Below are 24,737 nucleotides of genomic sequence, written 5' to 3' on the forward strand. Positions count from 1 at the left end.
GTTCAGTTATGAATATGGGCATATTCTGGGGTCGCGAACGTACGTTCGTACGCAATTAGTGCCAAAAAATTATATAAAAAAACATTTTCTGATACTTTTTTTTTTGTTTCCGATAGCATTTGGTGAGTTCTTTTTTTAGTGTAATTTATGATTCTAATGAATTTTTCATTTTCATAATATTGGCAAAAAACATGAGGTCGCAAACGTACGCGAAATGGAAGTCGGTTTTGGCTTGCAAAAGCAAAGCAAAATCAAAAAATCTGCGAATTGGAATGGAATATTTTAATGCAATAACTTTACTTTTAAAATAGAGGCATCTAGCTTTCTATCGAGTCTATTCCCAATTAAATATCTCCATTAGTTTTTTTTAAATTAAATTAAGTACGGGTAGCGAACGTACGGGTCGCGAACGTACGATTTTTCCACATATAAATTTTTTTTTTGTTTGTTTACCTCTTTGTTTTTATAAATAAATTTATATTTTCTTAAAAAATCATGTTGCACCAAATTTTTTTTTTTTTTTAATTAAAAATTAAATTTAAATTTTATTTTTACTGTTAATTTAGTTTAATTTTAATTGTCGCTTCTTTTATCCATCTACAAATATAATTAAAATTTGTTAAACCCAAAAAATTTTTTTTTAAATAATATTATTTTTTACACGTACGTCATACATACGGTCGCAAACGTACGCCACTTTAAAATTGAATATAAAAAAATTTTCTTGAAAAAGTCGGGATTTTTTTTTTAATTTCAATAGTTTACACTAAAATGACTTAACACATGAAGTTTTATCTAGTACCTGCTTTCACTTACGCGAAGCAATTACAATAAAATTATGTTTTGGGTCGCGAACGTACGATTAGAACATAGATAAGAATCAAAATACAAATAAAGAGGTAATTGAACATTTTTTCGCTCTCTTTGAATTTTTCTCGTTTTATTAGATTTTTATTAAGAGATTTAGTACAAAAAGAGAAAACACATCATATGTTTTTCTTGAGAAATAAATAAACATAAAGAGGTCGTTAAAAGTAAAAAAAGGTGAAAATTACATTTTTTGACTTTTCGGTCTTTTTTTAAAAAGAAGCTGAGATATGCTATGAATCCAATATATTATAAAAATTTGGATATTTATTTATGAAAATACAAAAAAAGAATCGAGGAATATGGTCATTTATTTTTTCGGTCCTGGTTGACCATCCGCCGGAATAGCCTATATGCCAGCTATAAGATATAGTTATAGGATCAATTGACCAAAAATAGAATCTGTACTAAGTTTCAGCTTTATATCTTCAAAAAAAAACGAAAGTTGCGTAATTTCCGATCGTTCAGTTATATGGCAGCTATAGGATATAGTCGGCCGATCCTTATAAAATTTGGTGGGTCGTATTATTTTGTCAACTCTCTAAATCTAAAAACACCAAAGTTATACCATCATCGTCAAAATAAATTAAGTGCACTAGCTCATTTATAAGAAAACCCGGATGATTCTACTTTACAAACCAATCCGAAAACAAAGAACAAATAATCCCCTAAAATGCAAATAGCTTCAGAGGAGAGAGAGAGTGAGTTTATCAGTTGTAGGGTAATTGGATGGTCATTTTACCCTTGTCTTAACCTACCCAACCTTGGCGAGATCTACGACGTTTTTATTCGCCCCATTTCATTATCCTATATGATACCTATTGCGGTTCCAGCATGGCTATTTAGGGGTTCGGCGGCGGAACGGTTAGAGCCTTAAGCTTTCATATTTTCCAAAATGACCAAAGAAATATTTACAGAAAATGGATTCATTTTAACAATTAGGGTTTTCTATTTAGATAAGTAATATATCCTTAAAATCTATAACAATTCATTTCGTTCTCATTCATGTTTAAATTTAGATATATATATATAAGAAAAGAATTAATATTATTGGATTAAGTTAAAGAATTAAATTATAATTATATTTTAATGTTAAATATTAGGAAATTTGCAATGATATAAAGTCAAGTTATTTAAGATTCATGGCTCAAAAATTTACTGTTTAGGTCAAAGTATGTTTCATTTCTTTTAGTGGTGTTCACTTACCGGAGTTCACCGCCGTTGAGCTTAAGGACAGGAATGCTATAGGTGTTTATAATAATAATTAATAATAAATAATACAATAAATTTGCTTGGCCATGCTCAAATACTATTGCAAAGTTCGTACTTCAATTTCAATTAAATTTCAACTCTTTCTCTTTAAAATTAATCGTAACTTATATATATATAAAAATGTATATTTATTTATACTAAAATAATCAAGTTAATCAAGAAAATTTATATACTAATCGTTTGAATTTAAATCATTAAATAATTTGCAAAATTAAAATTAAAAATAATAAGTGGGAGGGAAATTTTCTTCCGTGAAAACTCCATAACAAAATAAGCAAAATATAAACTGCATAGCTTTGAATATTTACGCAGGCCAATATATATAAAAATTCACTGCTGATTGATACGACCGTAACCACATATTCGCAGGAGTTTAGCGTAGCGAAATAAAGGTGTCCAATATATCCCCGGAAAGCTGCAGCCGCCTTTCGACTCCAAAATTGATCAGACTGATTCTATCCGATTCTGTCGGAATTAATCCAGGTCTAATATTGCTGCCTTTTACCTCCTTCACTAAGCTAGCCGATTACGTAACTCGGTACTAGCCGCACTGGCACGTGGCACTGGGGAAAATAATTCTTTGAAAAAAAAAACTGCACTACACTAACTCAGAAACATACCTGGCATTAAATAACTAAAATCACTAATTCACCTATTTCCACAGCTAGTTCCGCTGGGATTTTATAAATTACTCCATAGATTTGTTTTAATAAAATACGAGTTTACTTTTATAAGTTCAGGCTTAATAATGCAGCCTTATCTGTTCAGCGTATGCTAGTTAGTGTCTAAGCTTATCTATGCAAATCTAGCCCTAGCTATGCTAGCATTAAAAGCTTAAAAAAAAGCTTTCAACTAACTGCTGCTGCACTATTATCTTGATATACCCAAAAACCCAATAGATAAGATCGCGTGATATTTTCGTTCACTTATCCAAGGTGACCGGAGAATAATAGATACAACCATTTTAAGCTTTTTAAAAAGATCTTAATTTCTATGTTTTCCTGTGATATGAATGCCCTGTTGGAAATTCACACACTACAAACTCAATGTAAGTTTGGATTTATTTTAAATCATTAAATTTCTTCAAAAAACTGCTACTTTTTTAACTATTTCTGTATATTTAGGAGATTTTAATTTTTGACCTATTTGTAAATTTTAAATTTGTCTGAAATTTTACAATATTAAAAATAGAAAAATTACCTGATTCCAGTTCACTATCTAATCAATCTAGTTCACTAGCACATCGACTTCGACTCAAACTTTAGAAAGAAATAAAAACATTTTATTTTATTTCCTGTGCCTCCAACGAGTACATTTTATTTAATCGTAAATTTAATTTAAAAAAAAAAATGTCAAAAGACACTTTTTTATAAACTTTTTTAGGAGACATCTCCGACCCTATCAAGTATATACATTCTTGATCAGGATCACCTCCTGAGTTTATATAAGCATGTCCGTCTGTCTGTCTGTCTGTTTCTACGTGAACTAGTCTCTCAGTTTTAAAGCTATCGACGTGGAACTTTACACACATCTTTTTTTTTGCACGCAGTATAAAAGTCGGAACGGCCAGCATCGGACGACTATATTATATTGCTGCCAGTAACTTTTTGATGGAAAATACTATAAATTCGGTGTTTTTGTAGTAAAAAAATTCGGATTTTGCATTATTGCTATTTTTGGCAAAATAATACGACATTCCAAATTTCACAAGGACCGTCCGAATGTTTCCCATAGCTGCCATATAAACCCAACCCCATGTTTCCCATAGCTGCCAAGTTGGAACGTCGTACAGATTCAATTTTTGGTCAGTTGATCCCACCTAAAAAACTTCATAACGATCGGCCGACTATATCTTATAGCAGCCATATAACTGAACAATTAGAAATTGTATTTGATAAAAATACCAACTTTGGTATTTTTGAAGATAAAAGATTTTGATTTTGTTTAGATTTTGTATTGTAATAATATGGTTTTGAGGCAACCCTATTTAGTTCTCGTTAGCACGACCAATCTCGATAACACACGCGAGTATCGATATTGCGGCAGTACATCTTCAACACACACTCTCAATCGCTCAACAGCTTCTTCCGCCGCCACTGCTGAGCCTTTACCGCATTCGTCTCTTAATCATCTTTCTAGTTTTAAATATATGTGTTACTCACTATACACATATATATATAAGAACATTAAATTGGTGACCCATACGTGATCACTATATACACGCGAGTTTTGACGCAGTTATCAACCGCGTAGCAGTTAAAATACCGCCGTTTTGGCCCGAAAACCCAGAATTATGGCTATCGCAAATTGAAGCCCAATTCGTTCTGGTGGGAATAACCTCGGACGAAACGAAATTTAATCCTAGCGTCAATCGAAGCACCGGTGCTGGCCCGAATTGACGACGCCATCGTCAACCAACCGCGCACAGGCAGTTACGAAAATTTGAAATCGTGCATTCTAGAACGCTTCTGCGAAAGCTAACAAAAGAAAATCCCGAATTTAATATCGGAGACCGACCGACTGCTCAACGAGTTACTCGGCACTCGCCGCAAACAAAGTTCACGAATCTTTTTTTGGAATCACTGTGGCTGCAGCGCTAACCAACACAAGTGCAAGCGATCTTGCAAGCATCGGACGCCAGCCTAGCAAACTTAAATGCCAAGTCGGTGCCAACCAGCAGCGCCATTTTAGACGGTCGTCTAGACCACATCGAACAACAAATCAACGCGCTGTTCAAAAACCGTTCTCGCAAGAACAGCTTGCGAACGGATCGCAACGCCGTCATACCAGCAGACATATGTTGGTACCACAGCAAATTTGACAACGCCGCAAAGATATGTCGCCAACCATGCTCTTTTTCATCCGAACCAAAAAACTAAAATAGTCTTCGGATTTGGCGGACAAATTCGAAGAAGACATAATTGCCCGCCTCGCCATCAACGACAATTTCTCCAAAACGCAGTTTCTCATCGACACCGGCGCCGACATTTCAGTGATGCCACCATACAAAAACGCAAAAACTATTCTCACTCCAAAGCTTCTTTTCGCAGCCAATGGCACGAAAATACAAACCTATGGAGAAAAACGCATAGCATTCTCACTGGTATTGCGACGAAACTTCGTTTGGACCTTCGTGGCTATCACGAAACGTCAAATGCGATACCATCGGATCCGATTTTCTTTAACATTCGACTTACTCGTCGATATGAAACGACGATCGAGCTACGCTTCTCGAATCAAAATGTCTTGAATCGCAACGATCAACTCGAACCTGCTGCCAGCAAAGTCCGAAGTAACTCACTTCATCTCGACCAATGGCTCACCTACTCACGCCCGCGCCCGACGACTAGCGCCCGACAAACTCAAAGCTGCACAATCCGAATTCTCCAACCTCATCGAGAAAGGAATATGCCGTCTCTCAAATAGCAACTGGTCCAGCCCATTGCACCTGGTAAAAAAAGCAAATGGAGAGTTGCGACCGCGCGGCGACTACCGAGTATTGAACAACGTAACAGTGCCGGATCGATATCCTATTCCAAACATACTGGATGTAACGAGCATCTTATACGGTAAGAAGATATTTTCGAAAATCGACCTGCAAAAAGCATATTACCAGATTCCTGTCGAACCACAAGATATTTCCAATTTCAAATTTTTGTTCATGACGTTCGGTCGGCGAAACGCAGCGCAAACTTTTCAACGTCACATAAACGACGTCATACAGGGCCTCGAATTCGTTTTTGCACAAATCGACGACATTCTGATCGCTTAAGAATCCGAGGCCCAGCATGACACGCACCTCCGCACGATCCTCGACCGCCTTCGAAAGGTACATCTCACCGTAAACTTTAAGAAGTGCCAATATCGATAAAGACCTGAAAAAGTTTCTGGGTATGATTAATTTCTATTGGCCGTTTATCCCACGAGCAGCCAAGAATCAACACATACTTCATACGCTGATCCAAGACAATAAAAAGAACGACAAAACCCGATACTTTGGTCTACAGAAGAAGGAGCTTGCAAACGCTACGCAAACGTTGAACTACATGGCACCAAACTCGCAATTAACGCTAACCACCGATGCATCCGACGACGCCATGGGTGCCGTAGTACATCAGATCATCAACGGGCAGACACAACCACTGGGTTTCTTCTCCAAGAAACTCACATCGACGCAAAAAAGTACAGCACCTACGATAGAGAACTGACTACCATCTATCAGGCCATTTGCACTTTAAGTACGCACTGAAGGGCAGAAACTTCGTAATTTTCACCGACCACAAGCCGCTTATGTACGCCTTCAATCAAAATAGCGAGAAAGCATCACCTCGACGCGCTCGACAACTGAATTTTATCAGACAATTCAGCACCGATATCCGGCACATCTCTGGAGAAGAAAACAATGTGGCTGATCTTTTCTTACGCATCGACGCAAGCAAACACATAAACATAGACGAGATCGAAAGATTCGACGAGACTGGAACAGGAAAACGATGGAGAACTACAATCGCTACTCAATTCTGAAGCCGGAAATACCATCTCACTTACAAAATTGTCTCTTTCAGGGTCAAACAAGCAATTGTACTTCCACGTCACCAATAACCATATACGTCCGTTTGTGCCCAGATGCCTACACCAAACCGTGGTTGAATCAAACACTACATTAGGCCCCGTATGGCGAAGGATGTCGCTAAAATCGTACGATCTTGCATCCCGTGCCAGTAAGCCAAAATCCAACGTCACACCGAATCGCCACTAGGAGAGTACACCCCGTTAAGAGGTAGGAGAGTAGACGCCCGTTTCGAACACATAAATATCGACATAGTTGGTCCACAGCCTTCATCCAACGGATACCAATACTGCCTCATGTGTATCGATCGTTTCTCAAAATGGCCCGCAGCAATTCGCTTAGTCGACATCACAGTACAATCTGTAGCCAACGCACTGATATTGGGCTGGTTCGCTCAGTACCACCCGCAAGCCAATGGTATGATCGAACGCTGGCACAGAACGTTAAAAGCTGCTTTAAAATGCGTCGCTCAAATCAACTGGAGCAGTTTCCTACATCTAATCCTACTAGGCCTACGCACAACAATCAAAAGCGACATCGGGCTGAGCCCAGCTAAAATGGTTTATTAGTAATAAACCATTTTAGCTGGGCTCAGCCCGATGTAAATTATAAATTATTAAATTAAATAAAATAATAAATTATTACGGCTGCACACTACGGCTGCCACGCAGATTTTTTGCACCGAGCATACAAAAACACACCGAGTCCGAGTTCACCGAGGCTCTTCCAAAATCAACTGCCAACCTCTAAGCCAGTGCACCATCATACACCGCAAGAATTTGTGGATCTAAACCATTGTACCCACGTCTTCGTCCGAGTGGATCGAGTAAAAACCCCGTTGGCAGCAAACTACGAGGGTCCTTTCGAAGTGGTAACAAAACACGACGAATATTTTACGCTCAAAGGCCACACAAAGGACAATAAGGTTTCCATCAATCGACTTAAACCAGCTTCAAAGACGAAACGCCTTCGACGCAGGAGCAGACTACAGCGCAAACTACCCAGACACCCGAGCAAGTGTCAAGATCAGGACGACGAATAAGGTTCCCAGCAAAGTATCTTTCAACTGGAACTCTAGGAGGCGGTACTGTGGCAGCCCTCTTTAGTTCTCGTTAGCAATTCCAAACTCGATAACTCACGCGAGTATCGATATGGCGGCAGTACATCTCCAACACACACTCTCTCTCGCCCAACAGCTTCTTCCGCCGCCACTGCTGAGCCTTTTCCGCATTTGTCTCTTAATCATCTTTCTAGTATTAAATATATGTGTATAGTGAGTAATAAATATAAGAACATTAAAGTTTTATTATGATATTCAAATAAGGATCGGCCAACTATATCCAATGTTTTCGATATATAATATATCCGGTCTTAACTCTAAGATTATATCGATTTCGGCTCCGCCCGAAGTAAGCGTTACTTTCTTGTTTGTCAATTGAAGTAAGGTCCGGTAGCGAACGTAAGGGTCGCATAATTATAAAAAGATCGCAATTGTCTCATCGCACAGTGCACTATGGTCCAGAATTCGATTTTTCGGGCATATGTAAATTCTAAAAATATAGTTACCTACCTTAAACTATGCACATTGTGTTTTTATAAAAAGATATATTGATATATATATTTATACCCTTGCAGAGGGTATTATAATTTTGGTCAAAAGTGTGCCACGCAGTGAAGAAGACATCTCCGACCCTATAAAGTATACACATTCTTGATCAGGATCACCTCCTGAGTTGATATGAGCATGTCCGTCTATCCGTCTGACCGTCTGTCTGTTTCTAGGCAAACTAGTCTCTCAGTTTTAAAGCTATCGTCTTGAAACTTTGCACACACCCTTCTATCCTTTGCACGCAGTATATAAGCCAGAACGGCCGGGATCGGCCGACTATATCCTATAGCTGCCATATAACTTTTTGATCGGAAATAGCATAACTTTGTTGTTTTCAAAATTGGAGAGCTAAAATTTTACACGAAAGCTATTCTAATATTGTGACATGCCAAATTTTATAAGGATCGGCCGAATATATCTTATAGCTGCCATAAAACTAATTGAGTGCTATTACTTTGGTGCTTTTATAGCTAGAGAATTCCAATCTCGTAAGAATTTCAATTCCGAACGATCGGAAATGAATCGGAAAGATAGAAAGCTGGAACTTAGTACAGATTATATTTTTGGTCAGTTTATTCGACCTATCAAATTTCATAACGATCGGTCGACTATATATTATAGCTGCCATATAACTGAACGATCTGAAATGTTATTTGGTATAAATAAAAACATTGGTATTTTTGAAGATAGAACCCTTGCGGTTTTAATTGCAAGGGTATATCAACTTAGGCTCCGCCCGAAGTTAGCTTTCCTTTCTTGTTTTTTTTTTTATTGAATGAAATTAAATTAAGGGTATATTGGTGGTATTATGGTGTATTCGGGTATCCCTCGCTGATGGCGGTGACGTCACAGGCGTAGGAGATGAGTATTAGCCCAGGATCACCTCCTGAGTTAATATGAGCATGTCCGTCTGTCTGTCTGTTTCTATGCGAACTAGTCTCTCAGTTTTAAAGCTATCGACATGAAACTTTGCACACGCCCTTCTTTCCTTTGCAGGCAGTATATAAGTCGGATCGACCGGGATCGGCCGATTACATCCTATAGCTTCCATATAACTGATTGATCGGAAATGGTATAAATTTAATGTTTTTAGAGTTAGAGAGTTCAAATTTTACATCAGAGCTATTTTGGGCAAACTAATGCCAATTTCCATGAGGATCGGCCGACTATATCCTACAGCTGCCTTATAACTGAACGATTGAAAATGACTTAATTTTCGTGTTTTTTGTGAAGATAGAAAGTAGAAAATTCGTACAGATTCTATTTTTGGTCACAATCTTGGACGTGGTAAAGGCCAATGTTTTTATAAATACAATCTGACACAAATAATGATTTGCGATTATTGCTGAACCAAATATGTAAAATAGAGGCACACGTCAAGGTCAGGTCGTTAGTTTTATTCCACGAAACACAAGGGACTCATTTTAATTTTCTATAAATTGTTAAATTTTAAATAAATTTTCTATAAATAAATTTCTATATATATAACTATTAATTTTCTATACACATAAATTGAACATTAAACAAAACACAAACACTAAGACTACAAACAAACAGACTATATTCAATTAAAAATAAATACCTTTATTTACAATTTCCATTACTATATACAATTTGTTCAAAGATTATTTATTTTTACGCAAAATAGGAAACAGCAATTTGCCGCCAATTCGCATTCCCAAAAATCATTTAAATATTATTTTGTTAGTTTTGTTTATGTTTGATGTATTAAATTGAAGAATTTTAAGTCCGAATTAAAATTTTGAATTTATGCGGATAAAAATATATGCAAACAAGAAAGGAAAGCTAACTTCGAGCGGAGCCGAAGTTAATATACCCTTGCAGTTAAAACTGGATATATACCACAAACATCGGATATAGTTGGCCGATCCTTATGAGAATATTATAATATAATCCAATTTATTATAATACAAAATCTAAAAAAAGTCCTAAGCTTCTTTCTTCAAAAATACCAAAGTTAATATTTCTACCAAAAACCATTTCCGATCGCTCAGTTATATGGGAGCTATTATATAATACAAGGATAGAAGGGTGTGTGCAAAGTTCCGAGAGCTTTAAAACTGAGAGACGGACATGCTCATATCAACTCAGGAGGTGATCCTGATCAAGAATATATATACTTTATAGGGTCGTAGATATCTCCTTCACTGCGTTGCACACTTTTGGACAAAATTACAATACCCTCTGCAAGGGTATAAAAAAGGCGGACATAAATACTTCCAGTTAGAATATAGAGCTAATATAATATATATAATGTATAATATATAAAATATATATATATTTAATATATATATATATAATATATATAATATATATTTATATAATATATATATATATAATATATATACGCACATATATATTTTTAAGTTGCATCGGAAAAAAGGCATCAAAATCCGAAAAACACGAATAAATTGCAACAATTTAAATTCTTGCGTCAAATTGTTGCCCTTTTTTTTAAATAATTGAAGATCTATATTTCAAAAGCTACAACCCAAAATGATTTGAACCCGCCGGATTAAAAATCGGCCTAAAAACGAATTAATTATTTCCGTCACCGATTTCGGCTCTGGCCAAAAAATGACTGACTGCCAAATCTTAAATCTGATCCAAAGAACATCGGCCAAAAGCTTTTCTTGAACTTCAAGAAGTTTCTATTTGTTTAAAATATAGGCTCATGATGTATGAGTCGCATCCTATTGTGAAATTCAATTATGCTGACCAATGCAGTTTTTTTTGGGGCTTGGAATAGGGAAAGCGCATTTGCTGGGGAAGGTGCAATTGATTGGGCTTCAAACGGAAGCTGATGTTTACTTTAAGTTTGATTTGTTTATTTCGGTTAGGGATCCAAGAGCGGACCTTAAAGCCAAAGGCATAGGCAATGGCAAAGGCTAATGCAAAGATCGCTGAGAAAATTGGAAATTTGAAAAATTGTTTATAAATGCCATAAGTGATCTGGTTTCATGGGTTGGATAACTTGCATACGTGTATTTATTGTGCTCCGGAAAAATGTATACAATAAAATCATATAAGTGTAATGACTGGTTTAATAAATCTTCAATTACGCGAAAAGACGCTTTCTGAGATGAAATCGACCATTTTAATATTCATTACTGATTATATTGATTAGTAAATAGATTATATATTGATAGATTATTGAATACTTAAAACTCAAAATCACTGAACCTCAAGTCTACAATGAGCCTAACCGACGTTTGCACACAACGTTAACGCGTACTTCTCTTTTGAAGCGCGGATTAAGCGCAGTCAATTGAAATATGGCTTATTTTAAAATTTATTTTTCCTATTCCAGCTTTTAATGTTTTTGCGACATTGACGGTTTGTTTTGTAAAAAAATATGCCTTATGGCATGACAATATCGTAGCTTGTTCTGCTTTGCCGATGGTTATGTGCATTTCCTATGAACGTAAATTTATTTCTCATCGATAGTGTCATTGAAGATCTTATTTTAAGCTCTTATTTAAGATCTTATTTAAGCTGAAGTATTACCCCTAACCAATTGAAGTTATGAAATTAAAGAAAGTGCTTGCTAAAATGAAGTGGCTTAAAAACAAATTTTTTGCGATGCTTGGCTCCAAAATAGCGTAAGGCTTGGTTACGCTTACTGCCAGAAGATGGAACCAAAGAATATTGCTGGTGTTGTAAGTCTACAATTTCAGAAAAAATTGTTGTAATAAGGCAACATGCGGCAGCGAACAAGCACGTGTTAGCAATGGGCTTAATTGCTCAATCTCAAAAACTAAGTTTTCATACTATATGTTTCAAGACACAGTAGCAGGAAGCAGCGCTTTGCTTGTACAGAAGAAACTCATCACTTGAGGTCGTCCATTTTGGCAGAAGCAAAAACAAGAATGAATTTGTCGCAGTGAAAAGTTTTTAGCTGCAACAAAAAACTGTGTTCGGATTAACACGATGAAGGAAAATAGGGAACCACGAAAAATGGTTATTTTTTTTTGCCCTTTGCCTATGCTGGTAGTCACACACGTACATATATTTTTTATTAAACTTATTGCACTGATGCTTATTTGTGGTTGCTTTAACGTATTCCTGCAACCTTTCCGAGGTGCATACTAATGAAGTCTGGATGTCAAACTATTGCATCTGTTGTCGCCAGAGAAGAGCAGAAGCTCTATCATGGAGAGTGAAGCCTTCCATATCAAAGTCAAGACTACAGTGCGAATGGAGAATTTCACTCTGAAATCTGTGGAAAATCAATTGCGTGATAGATTAATCAACCCCAGGAGGAGTTAGAAGAATTGACTGAGGAGCGGGGCTACATGTGTATAAGGCCAAACGCTCTATAAGGCAAAAGTCTGCACTCCATTCTTCTCGACGGCACCAATGCTAGTGCTGCTATTACGAGTGTCAGGACTTCTGCTCCTTGTTCTAAACAACCATTGACACCCATCGTCACTTGAATAAAATTAAGAAGCTTAGATGGCTTGTTTCTTGCCTACGGTATTTAGGCCTGGAGACCGTGCGATCTCTGGAAATGAATGATACTTTGCAGGATCACACCGGTTCATTGCGGATAAGATTCGCTAAGGCGCCTCGGCGCCTTCGGTGCGCCTGACCGGTCAGTTAGTACGCGTCGTGACAAGGCTACGTGCTGTGGTTTGACAATGGCACTACTCGACTCGTTTACCCTGAAGGGCCTACCCTGAAAGACCTGGTAGTGGTGGAAGACCTGGTACCTGGTATTAGACCTGGTCCTCCAACTCAAAGCGGATTACAATAATTCTATTCCACTGAAGCTTTCAGTAAGTTATTACTACTACCAAAGATTATACAGCACTTAGATGAGACATATCATAAAAACAAAAGTGTTCCTATGGCTGGTCCAGCGCTTCCAGCGCTGGAACCCACTGAAACGAGTGGGTCGGAGATGTCTCCTTCACTGCATTCAACACTTTGGAGCAAAATTATAAAATTGTAAAGTATATACATTCTTGATAAGGATCACCTCCTGAGTTGCTATAAGCATGTTCGTCTGTTCATCTGTCTGTTTCTACTATATCCTATAGCTGCCATATAACTGAACAATCGGAAATTACACAATTTTCGTGTTTTTAAAGACAGAAAGTTAAAACTTCGTAAAAATACTATTTTTGGTCAGTTGATCCCAACTACCAAATTCATAAGGATCGACCGACTACATCTTATAGCTGCCATATAACTGGAAATGGTAAAGGATCAAAAATTTTATTTGGTAAAAATACCAACTTTGGTATTGTTGAAAATATTGTTGTTGTTAAAATCTTGGGCTGTTTTCTAGATTTTTTATTGTTCGGCTCCACCCAAAGTCAGCTTTCCTTTCTTGTTGTTCCCTGTACAAGGGTATTGTATTCTTGGTAATGCGATGGCAATCACGTATTCTTAAATTCTTAAATTATTCTTAATTTTAGTAGAGATGCCAGCTTTATAAAATTGGGTATTTAAATCTGGTCAGATTTTCACAAAAAGTAAACAAACCAAGAAACTCGATGGATAAAAATTGATTTAATTTACAATCGGCAAATAAGAACCCAAATATTAATTTCCAATGTCGCTAGATGTATATACAGATGTTTGCATGTAAAGATATACATACGATTGTAAATGCAATGGTAGGATATAGTCGACCGATTCCCGGCTGTCCTACTTTTATGTTTTGTGCAAAGAAAAGAAGGATGTGTACAAAGCTTAAAGTCCATACCAAAGTCCAGTTATGTATAGTCGGGAAACTTGACTATAGCCGTCGTTCCTTGTTATTCCCGGTATTTAGATAATATAAGAGTGTATTGTACTTGTTTGAATGAATGTATCAAACTATTTTTATAATTAATATAAATCTAAAAAACAAATTTCATCCAAATCGGACGATTTTTAGGAGATACCCATATCTATATATATAAAAATGCTCTGTTCGTATCTACCTCCTTTATAGACTTGAAAAGTTCTGAACCGTTTAAGCCCAAATTTTTACACAACATGCGTTGAGGTTCCAGCTCGGTTTTTGTCTACTTTTGATGTTGATAGCTTATCTGCGTTTGCGAATATATCAGTTTTTTCGCGTTTCCCCGTCCCCTGAACCGTGAAAATGTCAGTTAGAAACAAAGTCATTAGAAACGAAGTCATGCCACCCAAGAAGTCGAATTTTGGTCGTCTTACTCGCAATACAAAAGCAAAAAGACGTAACATTTCGAACATGACTGACGAAGAGCGGGCCTCCATTCGAGAGACTGAGCGGCTGAGAGCAATGCGGATGCACAACGCGGAATCAGCAGAAACGCGAGCAGCTGGGCTTGAGCGAACACGATTGAGAGTTAGGCAGTCGCGTTCTGCAGCAATCGATTTGATTCGGTCTTAAAATAATGAACGCGACAGGGCAAGGGTAGCTGAAGCGCGTTTACAGCTTGCAACAGATCGAAACGTCCAATACAATCGTCTTGCATTCCGATCTAATCCAACTGTTGATTATAGCTTGAATCGCAATGTCGTTATTGGCCAGCTGAATCAGGTCTGCACACACTGTCAGGCTCTCAAATTGCCTTAACTTGATGCACCACCAGAGCCTCTGCACTCTCTATTAGCTGGATTTACTGCTGAATCGAAGCATTTCCTGTCAAACATTAGGAAATACAACTCTTGCTTTCAAATGACGTCATTTGGTGCGGAAATTATAACTACGCTATTCATGCCAAAATCAAAGGACAAATCTATCACAAAGCCGGTTCCCTGCTTCCGTTCTCAGACAGCGAACACAAATTTCTTCAAATGTACTTCATTGGTGATGATGGAGCTGAAGTCGATGCACGTTATGGAATCAATACCTCGGTGAAGAAGCCCATTATTTCGCAGCTACAGAAGCTTTTTCACGAACGGAACCATTTGGTGCGTTTGTTCAAAACAGCAATCGATATGATGCCTTCGGATACCCATAAAATTGTCATTCATGCAGACAAAACGCCTGCTGGAGAACATACAATGCTGCAACTATAGACGAAGTGGCAATTGTCATAGTCGGGGATCAGTTCAAACCTCGAGATATTGTTCTCCATCGACGAAACGATCGATTGGTAAACGTCGCAGAAACTCACCGTTGTTACGATGCTTTGCAGTATCCACTCATCTTCTGGGACGGTGCCGATGGATATCTCATCAATGTGAGGATGGAATATCCAGTCAATGGTGTAGAAACGAATAAAAAGTGCAGCGCGATGAACTTTTACTCATACCGATTAATGGTTCGGAGGACCGATGACAGTCATATATTGAAATGTCGTCAGTTGTTTCATCAGTACATTGTCGATATGTATGCAAAAATTGAAACAGAACGTTTGCTGTTCCTCCGATCGAATCAGACGAAACTTCGGTCCGAGGAATATATCCATTTGCGGGATGCTGTGATGAATGACCGTAATACAACCAACGAAAGCTTACGATTTTGCCATCCTCATACATAGGTAGTCCACGAAAATTATTCTTTTTTGTTTGACTTATTTCTTATGCGTGCAACCACAATATGCCACTGCGAAACGTGGCAGGGTACTGCTAGTAAATTTATAAGTATACAATTTATATATAATTTCCCATACACACGGGTTAAGATTTATACGATATAGATTTATTTATATTTGTATAAAAACAAATTTTGACGGACGGACATCCAAATTGACGGATTTTTAAAGTCCAATGTATAAAACATTACCAATAAAATAAAATTTTGAACGCGTGGAACTTGAAGATTATAAGAGATAACAATATCCGATTTGGAACTTGGAACTCCTCGCAGATAAAGTTAGTGTCAAAATTTTGCCATACCTCCTCCCTTTCCAACAACGGGTATACCGTTGAAGCGTGAGTTAATTAATTTAATTTTAATTTAATTAATATTATTTATAATAATTTTATTAATAATTTTATTAATTTAATTTTATTTAATCCATACCCTTAAATTTTAAAGGTTGGTTGAAACGTAGTTGGAAGAGATGATTACAGGGTATAATAAAGTCGGAAAATTGATTATACATAGCCTTATTTTTGTTGGTCAAAAGTGTGCAACGCCGTGAAGGAAACATCTTTATGGGCTTATAATGTATATTATATGTATATATTATATAATGCATATATATTCTTGAGCTGGATTACCTCCTGGGTTGATAGAACTAAGCTCCACCCGAAGTAAGCTTTCCTTTGTTGTTAGTCATTTAGTCATCTGCAAAAGTAATTGTTTTCAATTATGGTTTGCGCAGCATTTCTTTTTTTGTGTATTTATGTGTCTAAGGTATTATTGGGGGTTCCCAGTGTGAAAATTTAAGCATAGCAGAGTATGCACTTACAAGAGCATCGGGGAAGCATTGATCTTCTCTGAGATCTGAGCGTCGAAAATAAGCTAAAATGTTGATTTATGGCTTCCGTTTCTCCTAGCTTCCAATTATTATTAGCTCGACACTCTCTGTATCAGGCTGCGTGATCATGACCGCAGTTAATGCAAGTGAGGTTATCTGCTAACACGTTGCCGCATATATACAGGACCAATCCCATGTCATCTGTGGCATGTAATTTGGTCCATTTCTTTCTTTGAGATTTCCACCAATACCAGATGTCGTCCCAAAATACTAACTTTCTAGGTCTCTTTGTTTCTAATGAGCCTATAATTTGAGAAAAATTTTCTTAAAATTTAAAGTTAAGAAAAAAATATGTACTAACGTTTTGCCGGTCCATTTCGAATTTGAAATATATTTTCAGTGTTACGTTTGAATATTATAAAGAAAAATATTATCGATAGTTCCAATTTGATGTTTATGTTTAATCGATATTCCTTGTTTCCTTGTAATTTTCGGTTGGAACAAAAAGGGACAGTTTGAAGTAACTTTAGTTTGAATTTAAACTTTTCTGAAGTTTTTTTTTTTATTTATACATAAAACCATTGAGGAAATTTCAAATTTATACTACCATAAATAACATTTTATCCATTCCGTTAATGGATATCCAGAGATTTAAGAGATCCTGATGTCTTATACTCTTTAAAAGCAACAAATAATGAATATTCAATACACATTTCTTTTTGACAATCGATTTTTTTTCTCCATTGAAGCCAAACGGTAACACTCGAAATATATCTCAAAATCAAAATGGACAGGCAATACGTAAAAACCGGTTTTTGTCATGAACTCGAAATTTTAAGAAAATTTTTTTCACACTCTAAGCTAATGCATTTTTGTTTCGATTTTTTCCCATTTAGCGTTGGGTTTAAGTAATACCCCATTGCCCACTAGAGGAGTCATTGGCCAATGAGGTGGACCCCAAGGAGGCGCACCACAATGGTACATGTGTCAGCCACAAGAGGAAGACGCAATGCTGCGCGGGTGGGTTGTCAAGCCCCAAAAATCGAAGCTCAATGGACGCTAGAAGAGGAGGCCTCAATGCAAAGGCATGGTGCAACAGACATGATTTTCCAACCAGCAGCGGTGGTGCAGGCATAGTCTTGAGCCGGTAATGTGGCAATCAGCAGCAGTAAAGCAGCCGTCCGCAATGAAACCGACAGTGGCGATCCAACCAGCTTCAATGCAACCGACAGCGGCGGTCCAGCCGGCTGCAATGCAACCGGTAGCAGTGATATGGCAGGCGGCTGTATCGGCGTGCCAGCCGGCAATGCAATCGGCGTCTCCAAGTCAAGACAAAGGAAATCAAAATAATGAATTTTGTATACCATTGGCACAGCCTATGCCAAATGGCATTTAAGTTATACAATTAAATTAATGGAAGAACACAAAAAAACGATACCCTTGTTATAATAAAACTAGTGGTCTGCTCTGTAGTGAAGGCAAAAATCTTCATGCAACACTATTGGGAATTCAAAATGACCTGAGACGACAAGCTCTCGTTGTGTTTTAAATCCAGAGTGGCATCTACAGAAACGAAATCACTCCCCAGTATGTGCGCAGCAGCTCTAGGGTTATTTGGACCATTTGGCTTGTCCTTGGACCAAAGTGGCTGGCTACTTTTGGACAGACTTATCCGTCGTTTCTGAGAACTGGGGTAACATGCCAACCACCATTTCAATCAGTTTGCTCGCAAAATCACTCATCCGGTGGAGAATTATACAACTGCCGGCACCGCAACATGTTCCATGAAAATCTGCTACAAATCCAACAGAGCATCAACGAAAGCTCTATGCCTAGGCGAATTGAGTCAAGCACGCACAATAACCTGCGTACAATTCAGCAGATCGAATTTAACGCAAAAGGCAAATACAAGAGTTATCTTTCTAGAGTCTTGTTTTGCTAGCCCCCATATTCGGATCCGATGGGCTAATCCGGGTAGGAGACAGATTGGAGCGTTCTAATCTAGCTTATGATGCAAAATCCTGTATTGCTATATTCCTTAATGTGCCAAATCTTGGGAAATCTGCCAGCCGAAACACACTGACACTGCCAGCCGGATAGACACTCTTCATCACTGGAATAGACTACTGTATTCCTAATGGATTCATTAGAAGCTTCGAAGCAAACGATTGGACGAGGCTTACATCGCAGGCTTCTGTTGTTTCTCTACAAAGGGGGTTCATTTATAGTTGGTGAGTAATCTCACCACAGATGCTTTTCTGACCGCCTTCCGCCGCTTCCGCCTTTTGGCACTATGACTACTAAGATACAAACTTCATTCAATCGATTTGGAAACATCTCTGTGCCCATAGACACAACATCAGAATCTATATCCAAGATATGGATGACGCAAAGTTAGAGGTTCTGCAACATCGACTAGCCGTGATGAGATGAAAAACTTCACCGAATCAACTAGAACAGTAGACAACCATTTCGTACGCAGCTTTGACCATTTCAATAGTTATACTGCTTCTGATATGTATCTACATGTTGCGATACAAACGATCGTTGTGGACTCCAACAATTAATATTACCAAAAGAAGAACCTCTCCGGAACGTACCCTAAGGAATTTCACAGCCATGTACGACGGTTGAGCGCCAGTTCAACGGCCGGAAGAGTCAAGGCATTTAATATTAAATTACAAAATATTATAAACAATAAACCAAATATTAGGTCATGAACTACACCACAAAATGCTGCTTACACATTCCGACTTTTAGGATTGTTTCCGATTGATTAAATTGTTAATTTTTTTATTATACCCTTGCAGAGGGTATTATAATTTTGGTCAAAAGTGTGCAACGCAGTGAAGGAGACATCTCCGTCCCTATATATATTCTTGATCAGGATCACCTCCTGAGTTGATTTAAGCATGTCCGTCTGTCCGTCTGTCTGTCCGTCTGTCTGTTTCTACGCAAACTAGTCTCTCAGTTTTAAAGCTATCGTCTTGAAACTTTGCACACACCCTTCTTTCCTTTGCACTCAGTATATAAGTCGGAACGGCCCGGATCGGCCGACTATACCCTATAGCTGCCATATAACTGATTGATCGGAAATGGTATAACTTTGGTGTTTTTAGAGTTAGAGACTTCAAATTTGACATGAGAGCTATTGTTGACAACAAATTGCCAAACGACATGCCAAATTTCATAAGGATCGGCCGACTATATCTTATAGCTGCCATATAACTGAACGATCGGAAATGACCCAACTTTCGTGTTTTTGAAGATAAAAAACTGGAATTTGGTACAGATTATATTTTTGGTCAGTTAATCCGACCAACGAAATTTCATTAGGGTCGGCCGACTATATCCTATAGCTGTCATATAACTGAACGATCGGAAATTGTATTTGGTAGAAATATCAACTTTCGTATTTTTGAAGATAGAAGCTTGGGACTTTTTTTTAGATTTTTTATTGTAATTAATTGGTTTTATTATGATGTAATCATAAGGATCGGCCAACTATATCCGATGTTTGCGATATATATCAGGTTTTAACTGCAAGGGTATATAAACTTCGGCTCCGCCCGAAGTTAGCTTTCCTTTCTTGTTTTTATTTTGTGCTATATTTCCAATAATTTACCACCTAAGAAATACTCATGTATAAATATTGCAGTTTTATATTAAAAAAATCAGTCTCAGACAAACTTTTTCTCAAGAAACTCATTTCTTTCTCCACGTTTAACTTCTGTTGCAAGCACGGCAACAATTGGCAATCGGCACCCTTTTCTTAAACTAATCCTTGTAGATAAACAGATATGAAATTCATATTATGAAAAAAAAAAATACTTTTTTTGTTAACGATATATTTATATATCTATATATATATCTATATGTAACGATATGAAAAAAAAACACAGGCTTTGCCGGCGTTATGCATTATTATTGGGCCAATTATAGACACCATTTTTTCTTGTCTCTTTTGCTTTCAGGTAGGGTATTAACAAGGTAGGGCTTCATTGGGCTTGGAAGTTGGAGGTTCGGCAATAACTACCTTACTAAAACAAACACTCCGCTGAAAACTGAGTTTTCTTGTTAAAACTGGGGGGCACTCTAACACTAAAAATAACTAACTACAAATGTGCCATCTAACTAAAAAGAAACTAGAGGTCCAGAGCTGGGAGGGTCTCTAGTTTCTGAAGAAAAATCCTTTGAAACTTCGGGCAAGGCTATGCTATCCGATGGAGATGGAAGGCCCTAAGATTCTAAGGCAAATTGCCACCTAAGGCAAATTTTGGATTGAGAAAAGGAAGGTTAATCAAACGACAAGAATCAAGTAGGGCGGGCGCATAGACTTACACAAAAAAAAAATAAATAAATAAGATCCAAAGCGCATTCTCCGTAAGGAATAAAATGTGGAAGTGAAAAAAATTTAGAAAATAAAAGAGAAATATTTGGGAGAGCAGGACGGGAAACAGAATCGGCGATTCTAAAGGCAAGAGGTCGGTCCAGGAAGAAGACCCATGGCTAATTGATTTCACTCCCATATAACCGGATAAGCCTTAATTGTCCTGGCAAATCTATTATTTTGTTTTCGTTTTTGATTTAAAAAAAAAAGCAAAAAATTTTTTGTATTTGCGCACAACAAATTTCCAAAAAATAAAACTTTGATAATTACTGTGATAAATAGATAATATTAAGTTAAGGATTAAAATTATTATCTATTTATTTATTTACAAAATTAATAATAATACAAAATAATATTTAAACTAATTATCGCGGCAAACACTAGCAACAAGGCCTTCAGCTCTGTTTTCTTTTTTACATTTTAAATTTGAAATTAAATAGTTTCATTCTTTGGTAAATTTATAGATTTTATTAATATTGGGAATGGATATTTCGAGATGGGATGATAAAAGGGAATTTGGGAAATGGCGTTTCCTAATACTTGCCAATCTTGTGCAGGTGTCTAATAAGTGGGTGGTGGATAGGATTTTTTTGTACCCGTGGTGAAAGGATGCCCAGCCATCGATCCTGATGTTACCCTTCAGTACCATACCTTAAGGATTACTCAAGGAATCGTCTAGGTACTAGTATTGCCACCCGAGGAATCCTCTAGGTATGTTTCATACAAACCATCAAGGAATTTCCATAGAAGAGTTCCTCACATCGAGGAATTCGAACAACTCAAGGAATACGGCAGGATTCCTGCAGTTATTCGAAGAGCATTTCGAACTAAATACCCCAGGGAATCCCTGAGGTATACTCTGAGGAATCGTTGAGGAAATACCCCAAGGAATCCCTGGGGTATACCGTGAGAAATCCGTAAGGATTTAATCCTTAATCCGAATTTCACATACATATGTACATATATAAATATTTAACACTTTTCCGAAAGGCTAATGCCGTTTAATAAATATATGTACATGTTTACATATATTGAACGGCCGCTTGGAACTTAATAAATAAGTTTATTATATGCACTACTCACCAGAATTAGTTATTATCACCAGGTATTATCACTTAAATGTTTTTAAAAAAATTTAATTTTAAATGCAACAAACACGCGTGTAACTTTTATGCAAATTGAACATCAAATGCAAAGAGAAGGGGAGAGGCAAGACGAAACCGAAAATTGACAACCGATAATTCTGGCGCGTGCCAGGGTATAGTCGACCAACACAATGCCTTGTAATTAGAATCGCACAAGGAAAATAATCAAACATGAACATTTTGGCTTTGCCTAAAGCCAATTATTAATACATTTCAATATACCATTTGATTAGATAAGAAAAATTTATTAAATATAATCTTAAATATATATAAATATTTCAACATATTTTAAAAAGGGTATTCTGACGTCGCTTCCATTCATTTGGTTTTCGACACCGATTTTTTTTCTCTCCCTTCCCTCTATCTACATCTCTCTAATTGTCTCTGTCGCGTGCCTCTGCTCCGAAACTATGACGTAAAAGCTTCGAGAATCATCGTCGAAAACCGAAAGCAGGTAGAAGTTTCGTTTCCCCTTTCGTTTCGGACTTGAGTAAACGAAGCCCATGCAATTGGTTTTTGTTTTTCGAACATGTCGCCAGGAAACGTCGGGGTAAGGAATTTTGGTACTGAAGGGTATTTAGGTAGATGGAAAGGGCTCTCCTTGTGTCCTTGTAGTTTGGTTTGGTTGGAGATATTGTTGTTAACTTAGCTGCAGCGTCCGCGAGCTCGTTGCCTTTTCTACCCTTGTGGCTGGGCACCCAGAACAGCACCAGCTTCGCGGGCCTCTGTATTAATGAATCTCTGATGTTACAGATCGTTGTATTTCTATTTTCAATATTTCGAACTGCTTCTAGCGATGATAAATATCGCTGCAAATCACGAATCTTCCGCGTCTCATTTGCGTGTAGGTTATGGCTGAATGTATGGCTACTGCCTCTGCTGAGAATATTAAGTAGTAGTCTGGTAGTTGGCTGGCAGCAATGATGTCCATTCTGACTTACATATGCGAATGAGGTGTTGTGTTCGCTTTTTGACCCATCGGTGAATAGCCACGTTCGGTTTTTAAATATCGGCTTGCTCGATTCTTCGGCAAAAACTTTACGGTAGGACTCTCCAGGGGTGATGTCCTTGGGAAGTTTTTAAAGTCCAGTCTGAATGGCGGAGTCCCGTGGTCAAGGTAGTGAAGGAAGTTTATGCATGGTGGGCGGCAGGTGGATGTTTAAATGCTTGGCAAGTGTAATGAAACGCCGAAGGGTGGAGATGCATTTAAATTTTCTGCGTTGCTTAACAATTTTTAGCAATTCGCTTTGCAGTTTTGGGATGAGTTTTGTTGTAGAGTGGGATACCAGATTTTTAATAGACGGAAGCCCGGCTTCAGCTAAGTTAATTTCAATAGTGATGTCGAAAATGCATTGATGCTACGTCTAACAGCAGTGTGATAGCCAGGTCTAAGTAGTCTTGTATGCTATCTTGAATTAGGGATTTTATATGGATAAGAGAGTGCTTCGATGCTAGGTATTAAATGACATTATCCTTTTCTCAAGGCTGTCTCTTAGAGCTTTTAATTGCTTTTTATAAGTAACTTTCTTTTCGAAATATACACATAGTATTTTTTAATTATCAACGCATTCAATTGAAAATGTATAAAAGGGTAAGCTAGGTAGTGCTTTAAGCTGGTAGGTAAGCTAGTAGTACATGTGCTTTTTACATATGTGCAATATTTTACAATTTGTTTGGGGAAAGTGTCGCAACAAAACCCAGCCCCCAGTTATAAATTTCATCTAGTATAGTCGAACTGAAAGCATCGTTTTATTGTTTGTTAAAAAAATAAAAAGAAAAATTTAAATTTTTTTTCCAACCACCAAAAAAATATAAAATCACTCTTATTTACTTAATCTTGCGGCCATTCTCGGGCAAAACCAACTTAATGGGCTGGCAAAACCCTCCCAGTTCCATCAAAATCAAGCCGCCTTCGAAAAAGAAAGCCTATTCTAATTTTCAAGATGTCGATTCCAGCGACTCCGAGCATGGAGAAATGAAGCGGAAGTCTGCTAAAAAACCCATTATGGAAGACGAACCTACCACCAGCGAAGCAGCCAGAGCTGCACTTAAAGCTAATATTGAAAAAAATTATTATGCAATTCTTTCTGATTTAGACGATGAAGATCGTGTCAGCGACATGGAGGTTGACGTTATGAAGAAAAAAGATGATAAGAAAACCAAGCAATCTGCGGTAAAAACGGCGAAAATCATCAAACCGCCCCCAATTTTTATCCCGGACGTATCCAGCATCAAGGGCCTTTCCAAAGACATTTCCCACCTCTTAGGCGGGGATGTTGAAGTGACCTGCAAAGCAAGCACTAACAACACAATTCGCGTCATGACTCCAGATAAGGATACTTACTCAACTCTGAAAAAGTTCCTGAGCGAAAATAACCATCGATACCACACATTCCAGCCCCGAGACGAGCGCGCTTATCGGATCGTCGTTAAAGGCCTCCACTTCTCCACCGACCCGGAGGATATTAAGGTGGGTTTTAGCAGCCATGGACACAAAGTCAGGGATATACACAAT

At 37.4% G+C, this 24,737-nt stretch overlaps 1 protein-coding gene and 1 long non-coding RNA gene across 3 annotated transcripts in view; one reads left to right on the top strand and one right to left on the bottom strand.

Annotated features, from left to right (window-relative positions):
- The window catches only part of myo (growth/differentiation factor myoglianin), a 434,902-nt gene that overhangs the window by 44,774 nt on the left and 365,391 nt on the right, over positions 1-24,737 (top strand). The window lies entirely within an intron of this gene.
- On the bottom strand, positions 16,417-18,057 carry LOC138926804 (uncharacterized). 2 transcript variants are annotated; one of them, XR_011443473.1, is made up of 4 exons: positions 17,295-18,057; positions 17,049-17,234; positions 16,679-16,990; positions 16,417-16,554 (listed from the first exon to the last, which is right to left on the bottom strand). It is a non-coding gene; the product is annotated as an uncharacterized lncRNA (long non-coding RNA). The 2 variants fall into 2 exon arrangements; XR_011443472.1 differs by having other exon boundaries at positions 17,049-18,057.

Source organism: Drosophila bipectinata, chromosome 4 (assembly GCF_030179905.1).
Source record: "Drosophila bipectinata strain 14024-0381.07 chromosome 4, DbipHiC1v2, whole genome shotgun sequence".
NCBI classification, from domain to species: Eukaryota; Metazoa; Arthropoda; class Insecta; order Diptera; family Drosophilidae; genus Drosophila; species Drosophila bipectinata.